This window comes from Galeopterus variegatus, unplaced genomic scaffold (assembly GCF_000696425.1).
Source record: "Galeopterus variegatus unplaced genomic scaffold, G_variegatus-3.0.2 Scaffold7257, whole genome shotgun sequence".
Taxonomy (NCBI): domain Eukaryota; kingdom Metazoa; phylum Chordata; class Mammalia; order Dermoptera; family Cynocephalidae; genus Galeopterus; species Galeopterus variegatus.
In genome coordinates this window covers 81,774-91,942 of record NW_007733368.1, presented here as the reverse complement: position 1 = coordinate 91,942, position 10,169 = coordinate 81,774, and the positions used below count along the sequence as shown (strand labels likewise).

Below are 10,169 nucleotides of genomic sequence, written 5' to 3'. Positions count from 1 at the left end.
TCCAGTCAGTTGGAAAAACACATGACAACTTACTACTTGAAATTGGTGTCTGAAGTGGGGGCAGTCTTGTGAGACTGAGCCTTCAATCTGTGGGCCTGAGGCCCTGCCCAGGTGGACAGTATCAGAATTAAATTCTTAAATTCAATTACAGGTTGCCTAGCAGGTGTCCATCACAGAACTGGTTGTTGGTGGGTAGAAATTCCCACACATATATGAATGTGTGTGCCCTCCCCTTGTGTTAAAAATGAGAGAACTGTTTGTGATGGAGAGGTTCAGGGGAAGAGGACACCTCCCCCACCACAGGGTGACAACACTTGGGCAGGGGCTGAAAAAGAGGATGGTCCTCAGCCTAGGATCTCCTGGAAGTGGTACATACATATATACCCACAGACTCAGGGATTTTCATAACTGTATCAAGTGGGCAGATGCAGATTTCACACTATAGTCTAGGTGTAAAGTCCATTTGTTCCCTTGGTCAGCTCCTGCTTGTGTGCCTGGAGACAGGAGGCTTACACTGCTATAGGGGGAGCGGCCACTTGTGGCTTGGATTATTGGGTCCCCGCAGTGGTTGCTGTAGCCTGAGTGCATAGGGAGCCTGTTCCTTCAGGTTAGGAGAGTGAGGGGTTGAGGTTTCTGCCACCTTGGTCATTCCAGGGTATGTTTATGGGCTGCCAATGCTCAGGGGTGCAATGCTGCTGCCTACCTATGTGCCACCAGGTACCATGCAACTGAGGGTGACAGAGACTGAGGTCTGCAGTGGTGGGGAGTCAGAGGGGTAGGAGGTATTTAACAGGAGCTCTGCTTTTGTTCTCGGCCTCAGGACAGAAGTGGCTGGCTGGTTCTGGGTGGTGGGGGTTGCAAAACCCCTCAGGACCCTCTATTTTCAGGGGGTCTTTTACTCGAGTCCTATCCGGTCTTTACCCACCTGAGCTTATGAGAACAGAGGAGATGGGGCTCCTTCAGATTGTCATGGCCATAGAGGTTGGGATGCTGGCATCAAAACCCACCGAGCCTGCTCACTCAGGTGTGTGCAGTAGCTGTCCCTCTGCTGGGACTCTGCCAGCCTCACTCCCGGTGTCTGCAATTCAGGGCACCTTGAGCTCACTCCGCATGCCCGAGATGGGATGCTGAGATCCAGAGAGATCTATCCAGATCCGTCTTGCACAGAAGTTTTTAGCCTTCAGCATCCTGGGCCCTCAGAAGCCCCCTGTGATTCTCAGATTTGCCCGGCCTGGGCTCTGGCTGCTTCTCCATTCTGGGCCCATCTTGACCACATTCCTACCGCTACCATTGCATCCCAGAGTGCCCACATGGTCCTTCTTCCTTCTGCAGAAAGTTCTCCTCCACCCACCCAGGATGGAACCAGACCATGTGTGCCCCCTTAGGTGTTAGAAAGAAAAGAACTCTGTCTGAATAGGAGGCTTGGGTGAAGAGGGCAGCATTCCTGCCACCCAGTGATGACATTTAAGCTGGTCCTGCACAGGAGGGCACTGCCTTCATCTGGAATTTGACCCAGAGTCTCCTGAAATGCCAATGAATGTCTCCATGTGGCATTTCCTTGCCTTCCTGGCAGCCAGCTGTGGGGTACAGCTCCACAGATTTCACAGTGTAGTCTGGGTGTAAGGGCTGTTTGTTCCTTGGTCATTCCCTCTCATGTAAATCTGGGGAAAAGGAGGTCTACACTGCCATGAGTGAGGTGGCAGGCAGTGGTATGGAGCTTTGGGGTGCACTTGTGAATATTGGGGCCACAGAGTGGCTGGTAGAGGCCAAGGATATAGGGAGACTTTTCTTTATGGTGCCAGGTGTCCTGGCATTCTGGTCATTCCAGGGTGTGTGGACCTCTAGTGCTCAGGGCTGATATATTGCTGCCTACCTGTGAGATACAGGGGAGCTTTGGGTGAAGAGGAAAGTTTTCCTACCACCCAATGATTACCCTTGGGCTGTGCCTGGACAAAGCACACAGCCCTGGTCTGACATTCAGCTGAGGGGCTCCTGGAAGTGGTAGGGATGATCTCCTGACATCCATTCCCTGGTCCATTCCCTGACAGTCACTGGCAGAAGGGCTGGTTGGTTCCTGCAATGGATGTGTGTGTATATGTGTGTGTGGGAGGGAAGGATATAAATATAAATACATACACACAGAGGACTTTTTCTAAATACATATACATGCATATATTTATAGATAAAGAGAAAGTCATTGCTGCACCTGTCTCTGAGTGAAGTACCCAGGACTGGTCGACAGGACCGTGCTGTGTTTGGAGCAGTAGTGATGAACAGGCACAAAGGCCTGAGACCTTGAGGGGCCTTGGTCTCTGCAGTCTAGTGCACAGTGGACTCCTTTTTTCTCTTGGTCAGTTTCTGTAAAGCAAGTGTAAGGAAAGAAGGTCTACTGTGCCACAGGGGAAGTGACACTCAGTGGTTTGGACTTCTGGGGCACACGTCACATTTTGGGGACCTGGGGTAGCTGGTAGAGCCCAAGAAAGCAGGGGGACTTTTCCTCCTGGTTCAGGGTGTCAGAGTGTAGGGTCCTGGTGCTCTGGTCACTTGAGGGTATGGGGGCCTCCAGTGCTCAGGGGTAGGATTCTGCTGCTGCTGCATGGTACCAGCTGCCAAGCAGATGCTGGTACAGAGGCTGCACTGTGCAGTGGTGGGGAAGCAGAAAGTAGACAGTGCTTGGAAGGAGCCACACTACTGCTCATGGCAGTAGGAGAGAGAAGGGGCTGGCTGGTTCTGGGTGCAGGGGGTGCACAAAGCCACAAGGACCTGGTATTATCAGAAGGTCTACATTCAAGTCTTCACCTATCTTGATCCACCTGAGCTTTACGGAAGAGAATAAATGGGGCTCTTTTTGGCTGACCAGCCCTAGAGGCCCACAACCTCATAGGGAAGAACCAAACTGGCCCTGAATCTCTGAGCTGCTGCAGGCTCAGGGCTGGAAACCTGGCCTGTGGCCTTGAGCTCTCAGCAGCCTCCTGGCGAACACATGTGCAGATTGCATCCCCAGCTCCAGACTTTGCAGTTCCAGCCCCATTCCACCTGCTGGTCTCAGGGGCAGTCCTGGTCACAGGGCCATCCAGTTGGGGAAGCCAAATCTCAGGACTCAGCTTCTTGCTTAGTTCCCTTCCTCTGTCAAATGTATCAATGGCCAAATGTGTTTGTCAAGGTAGGCCCCCTTCCGAGGTGCAGCTCAATTAGGAAAAAGAGGCTTCTTTTACCTGGCACCCCAGGTATCTCCAATTCAGTCACTCATCTGACCCTCCCACCAGGGCTTCAGAGATCCACCTAGATCTGGCCAAATCTGCTTGCTCAGGGGTGCGTAGCCAACAGCGTCCTTGGCATTTCCCCACTACTCCAGAATCCTCAGGCCCCGGCTGCTCCTCTATCTGGATCTCACCTTGTCCCTCCCACACTCCCACTGCCACCAGTGCACCCAGCGGGCTTTGACCTAGCCCTTCCCCCTTTCCTAGGACAGTCCCTGTTCAACTCACCCAGGACCAGGACTTGATCTTGTGGGCCCTTTTTCAGTGCTCAAAGGGACAGAACTATTTCTTTTAAAAAAAAAAAAAAAACAACATATAATTTATTTTTTATAAAATTGGCAGCTTTATGGGTAGATACGTATGTACATATATGTAAAAATGCTATCATTGTGGGAGGATTAACTTTCATAGGCTTATGTTCAATGATTTCATCAAGTTGCTATTTTAACTTTTTCTGTCTTTTTTTAAAACTTATTTACTACACATCCACCTGCCTCAAATTTGCATTTCAAATTTGCCAGAAAGGACAGGAGTGTAGACGTGATCCCCTTAGACCTACTCTTGATTCAGTGGGTTCCAGCTTGTGCACTGTCTGGATTGCCCAGGGGGTGATGCTCACAGGGAGGAGGTCATGCTTGTGATGAAAATGCTTTAGGTCACCAGAATTCATCAAAGGCATCCACTGCCTGGTGCCCGGTGCCTCCAGAGGCTGTATGGAGATTGGAAACATCATTTAAGCCATCAAGTGAGAACAGAAGTTAAGTGCTGCCCACAGGACAGAGAAAAAAGTTCCTTTTTGGTTTCCACATGGTTGGTACTTCCTCTTGTGTTAGTCTGGCTCCCAAACAGGATGTGTTCCTTCTACATTGTCCTCTTTTGCATCACACTGATTCTGCCCCATGGGAAGGAGGCCTGGATTGGAGTGGTGAGGAGGACACCATCCTTTCCTACAGCTGCTGCCCTGGTGAGCTCTGCAGCGTGTCGAGCAGAGCCCGAAATTCTTCCTCGCTGAGACATGGTTCAGGTGGTAGAGGCTTCCTGCTGTGGATCCAGATTCACCACAGGATGCTGTGTGGGTGCAGGGGTCATCTAAAAGCTTGAGGTTTGTGCATGATGCTGGTCTGCTTGCTCAAGAGATGAGACGGCTTCTTAGCTGGTACTGGCTGCTGCCACCACACGGGTGACTGGGTGTGTGCGGGCTGCTGAGGTGCCTTTTCTCCAGATTCCTGCTGGACCATCATGTTCTGGGCTCCTCACTGCACCACTGCATGAGGTGGGATGTGCTGAGCCAGGCCCTGCGAGTGTTCCTCAGTGTTATTGGGTTGAGGATGCCCCTTTATGGGCAGAACTGCCAGGCCACTGTGCCTATTGTCCTTGTCATCCCAGCACACCAGAAGGAGTCTGAGTATGTGACAGCCCCCTGGTATGCACACCAGAAAGGAGTCTGAGTATGTGACAGCCCCCTCATAGAGCTGGTGCCAATGACGTGTGACTCATAAGTGTCAGAACAGGTTGAGAGAGTTCTCCTGGCATAGCCTGGGTGAGCTGCAGCATCATGAGCCTCGGTGCCTGCTCATGCAGCCCCCAGAGGGATCCCAAAGACCAAAGGACATGTGGGGTGGAGGAAGAGCTGGCACAAATGACTTCTTGCTGCTGAAAGAAGTGGAGGGAAGAAGACGATGGTCGCTGCTTGGGGCAGTGCACGAGCCGCTTTGCTGCAGCTGAACAGTCAGGCGAGGTCTCTGATGTGGACCTTCTGCCAGGGAATTCATGGGTCCACTTCTGCTCCGGCCTGGGTGCCAAACTCCTTGGTTCTAAAACTAGACATGAATTCTTGATTCTGGAAAGCCTATTTCTTTAGCCAGTTCCTCCTTAGTGGCAATTCCAGGGAACCTGTTTTTTTTTTTTTTTTTTCAAAAGCTCGAAGCAGGATACTGTTTTGTGCTCTTGTAATGGATGTCTACTTTCATCTGCCTTCTTTGGGTAAGGTTTCCTGAGTCCAAGGCCGAGGTGGTTCCTGTTGAGGAAGTTGCTCTCCTCCAGAGGAGCATGCAGACCCCAATTGGCTCTGCCTGAGGCATCGTCCTCTCTGATTTTGAAACCAAATCTCTTTTCTGACTCAGGAACACCAATTTCTTTGGCCACTTTTTCTCTGGTGGTTATACCAGGGTAGGGGCTCTGTTCAAGCAATGCCTGCAGGGCATCCCTTTGACTTGAGGTCAGAGCCATCGTCTTTCTTTCTTTTTTTTTTTAATCTTTATTGAGTCAAAATTGATTATTCTTTTTTGGGGGTTCAACATTGAGATATGTTGATCAAATTAATATTACTAGCATATATATTGTTACAAATCATAATTATTCTTTTTGCCCCTTGTCCAATCTCTCCCCATCCCTCTCTCCTTCCTCCCTCCCCCCTCTAACTACTCTAGATTTCTTCTCTCCTTCTGAAAGAATAATGGTTACTCTGTTGATTTGTTGCCTAGATGATCCATCCAATGCTGAGAGGTGTGATCAGGTCCCCCAAAGTTATCACAGAGCAGATGCTTCTTCTGTCACTTTGAAATGGGCTTTGTGGAGAGAGACATCCTCCTTCTTTCTTTATCTCTGCTGGTGACTCTCCTTGTGTCAATATACTCCAGTGGCTGGTGGACCACCTGTGTGGTGGTTGTGGTGTTTAGCTGCTTTTGTGGCAGCCATGGTTATTGTGGTGGCTGTGGTGGGGCACCCACATGGAGGTGATGTTTTTGGCATGCTCCTTGGTGCTGGTTGTGGGGAGTGTCTGGTCCCTGGCTCCATACCTTGGGTCCCTGGGTGGGCCCCGAGGTGCAGAATGGTGTGCCTGGTTGTGGGAGAGGGGCCCAGTCCCCTTCTGCATGACTTGGGTCCCCAGGCAGACCATGAGGAACTGGCATGGTGTGCCTGGTTGTGGAAGGGAGGGTCCAGTCCCTGGTCCATGCCTCATGTCCCTTGGTGGGTCCCAAGACACTGGTGGTGTGCCTGGGCTGGAACTAATTTTTTGTCTTTTGCTTACTTCTAAAATGGGGGAACTTCCTGTGGGAACCAGTATTTGAGCTCTGTGGTTGAGCTAAATTGCTGCCTTGCAGCTGTTTCCCTAGGGAAGGCTTTTTGTGCAGCTCAGGGTTTAACAGTTGACCTTATAGGTACTTCCGGCTCTCCAGAGACCCCGTGCACCGGGGTTGTATAGAAACTCTGGTCTGGACCTGAGATTTTCATCAAACTGCACCCCATGCAATTCTATATTCCTGACTAGTCTCCTCTGGGTGGTCCTGTGCTGATTGGGGGACAGATTGGCTGTCCTTGCTGTGTCCCAGTGTCCTCCTGGTGGGCATGTCTCCTCCAGCATCCGTGCTGCAAATGCTTCCCATGGGATGGGCCCTGCACTGGTCCCTTGTGATGACTCACCAGCCTCTGAGAGGCTTCTTTTTTTCAGCTGTTCTGGCTCCACACTCCTGCGTGGGTCCATGGGAACTCTATTAGTGGTCTTGCTGTCCTGGGGCCACAAGGCCCTCTTCTGTCCTCCTGCCTCCAAGCATCTCCATCTGAAGGGCACAGCTGCAGCTTCTGCTGGTTCCTGCTCCATGCACTCAGCAGTTCCAGCCTTAAAGCGGCAGCAGCCCAAACACTGAGAGCTGTTTTTTCTTTCTCTCATCGTGGTCTCTCCCACCTTCATGTACTCTGTAGGTCTCTCCTCCTCTTCCCATGAGCTCGAGCAGCCCCAGCTTGGCTAATGTTACATTTTTATGGTTGTAAATTGGTTGATTTGTGGAAGAGAGTGACGCTGGGGACCATCTATTCCACCATCTTGACCGGAACTCTCAAAGCCATCCTCCTTCTCTAGGATTCTCTAGGGAGAGAGCTGCTTGAAGTGCTCACCAAGTCCATAGCAGAATGATTCATAATATCCATTGGTAAATAATGATTACAAGCTCCATTTGTTTGCACCAGACAGACTTATGATCATTTATCACACATTTACCTGTAAGTCATGAGGCACTATTGACTGCCACCGTTCTCATCCAAACACCGTGAAGTGTTATAGGAGCCAGAGCCTTAATAATTGCTTGAGGCCTCCCATCATAAACACTGCTCTGTCTCAAAAACCCAACTATGAATCAATCCATATCCCAACTATGCTATTATCTCTCAGACTAGACATTACTTCCTCTAATAGTAACATGAGGAACACTGGCTAGCTTAACCAACCTAACTTTACCACCAACTAGTAACCTAACTGGAGAAATATTTGAGGTTCTACCATTAGTTTTATGATCTAATTTTACAATTACCCTAATAGGACTTAATATAGTAAGTAAGAAGAGCTCTGTATTCCTTCTACATATTCTTCACAACACAATGAGGCAACTTACATATCACATTAACAACATTAAACAATCACTCACACACAAAGAACCTCTTATATTTATACATGTTCTACCTCTATGACTCCTCACTTAATCCCAACATTATTGTAAAACCCATATACTGTAAATATAGTTTAAATATTAGTTTGTAAATCTACTAATAGAAGCTTAAAATGTTTTATTTACTGAGAAAATATGCAAGAACTGCTAAATCATGCCTCCATGAATGACAACATGGCTTCCTCAACTTTCAAAGGGTACAAGTAACCCACTGGTCTTTGGAGCCCAAAATTGGAGCAACTCCAAATAAAAGTAATAAATATCTTCTCTTTAATCCAGCATACAACTTTTCATTGTGTATGTTCCCATGTAATAGTTCACTGTGTATGGTTTCTGTTACCATGTAATACTTTACTGTGTATGGCTCCTGTTTCTATGCAATGGCTTTTGTTTCTATGAGAAGGTCAACAGTATCTCATGCAGCAGGGGGTGGGGGGTAGTCTGCAGGTTAGACAGGGGCTAAAATGGAGTTACTTAGGTTAAGCAAGCAATTCTCCAGAAGCAGATAGCGTATGTTATGAGGGTGTAGGGAGCTCTATTTCACTAGGTTTCTTCCAACATTTGTCACCACATATAAACCTATAAAAAAGCCAAAACACAACATAATTTTTATTAGACTTAACCTAACTAGAAAAAGTAACTCCAAAAAATATCTCTCATTTCCAAAAGGTAACTTCTTCTGACTCTTCATTAGGTGAAAAGGAGTAGAAATTATATTATTTTTACTTATCAAAGGATAATATGGCCAAATAGATACAAATATAACAGCAACTTTATATAATCCTATTGGAGATATTGGACTTGTTCTATCAATGCCATGGTTTGTATTACACTCAAACACTTGAGAATTTTAACACATTTTTGTGCTCAACCCCACCCTGATATTCTCTAATTAATCAGCCTTTTTTCTGGCAGCAATGAGTAAACCTACCCAACCTGGCCTTCACCCGTGTCTACATTCAACAGAAGGAGGCCCCACATCATCCTCAGCCCCACTCCACTATAGCACAGAAGTGGTAGCAGGAATTTTCTTATTAATTTGCTGTTACTCATTAATAGAAATAACAAAACAAACACTAATGGTATGCCTAGCTGCTATAGCCACTTTATTCAAAGAAACCTGTGCCCTAACACAAATGACAACATAAAATTGCTCATATGCTTTGGATCAATTATTTATAACCTTAATCACAAACAAGCTATTTGAAAAACAGGAGGCCAGTTCAAAGCTGTACCTGTCACCACTTCAGTCACTGCCTGAAGCCTGGCACTTGTGGCTGTGCCCCTTCTTACAGGCTTCTGCTCCAAAGACTCAAATACTGAAACCACAAACATGTCCTATACTAATGCCCAAGTCCTGATAATCAGACTTAATGCCACCTCCCTAACAACTGTCTGTGGTACTCTAGTTATTTTCTTTGCACTTCTAGAACAACCTCACTTTTCAACTCTAATTCATGTCAATGAAAACAGCCCCCTTTTAATTAACTCAATTGAGTATCTAATGATTGGTAGTATTTTTGCTAGATTTGCTATCTCTAACCATATTACTCCTGTAAATATTTCACAAATGGCTATACCACCCTACCTAAAGCTCTCAGCTCTTGCCATAAGTATCTTAGGCTTTACTATAGCATTAGAATTTAGCCTAATAACATATTGTATTAGTCCATTTTGTTGCTTATAAAAAAATACCTGGAACTGGGTAATTTATAAAGAAAAATGACAGTTATTATTTACAGTTTCTGAGGCTGGGAAATCCAAAGTCCATGTGGTGATGGCGACAGTGACCCAGGGGTCTCACACTGCAAGATGGTGGAAGCAGAGAGAGCAAACGAGAAACAGATAGACTCTACTCTTAAAGCCCTCAGAACCAGTCTCTTGACCACAATTTTTAATCCATTCACTACTGCATGGCCCTATAATCCAATCACTGCTTCAAGGCTCCACCTTTCAATTACCATAATAGGATTTCCCACCCTCTTAACAGTCACAGTGGGGGCTAAGTTTCTAATACATAATACTTGGTGGAAATAATTCAAGCTCCAATGAATTTTGGGGGGACATAATTCAATCTACTACACCCTTAATCTCAGATTTGAATCCTACTCATACAAACATAAATTTTTCAAGCTCCTAGTGTTGTGAGGCACCCTCCCACAAGAAATGCACTTACACAACACTTGTGCAGAAAAGGGCAGTTTATTCACTCCAGCTGGCCAGTGTCCATCTTCCAAGGAGCAACCAAGGAAGAGCAGCCTTGGGCCTTGGTCTTGTGGCATTTTTAAAGGCAAAAACTACATCCTGTTGGCACATGGGTTTGTCCAGGTGCACAAAGCAAGCCAGGGAGCTAGGTCACAGAAGCCAAGAATGAGCCGTTAGAGCAATCCAGCATACAACTTTTCATTGTGTATGTTCCCATGTAATAGTTCACTGTGTATGGTTTCTGTTACCATGTAATACTTTA

General features: G+C 47.1%; 1 pseudogene; it reads right to left on the bottom strand.

Annotated features, from left to right (window-relative positions):
- The window catches only part of LOC103607228, an 8,493-nt pseudogene extending 3,004 nt beyond the window's left edge, over positions 1 to 5,489 (bottom strand).
- Between the last annotated feature and the right edge of the window lie 4,680 nt (positions 5,490 to 10,169).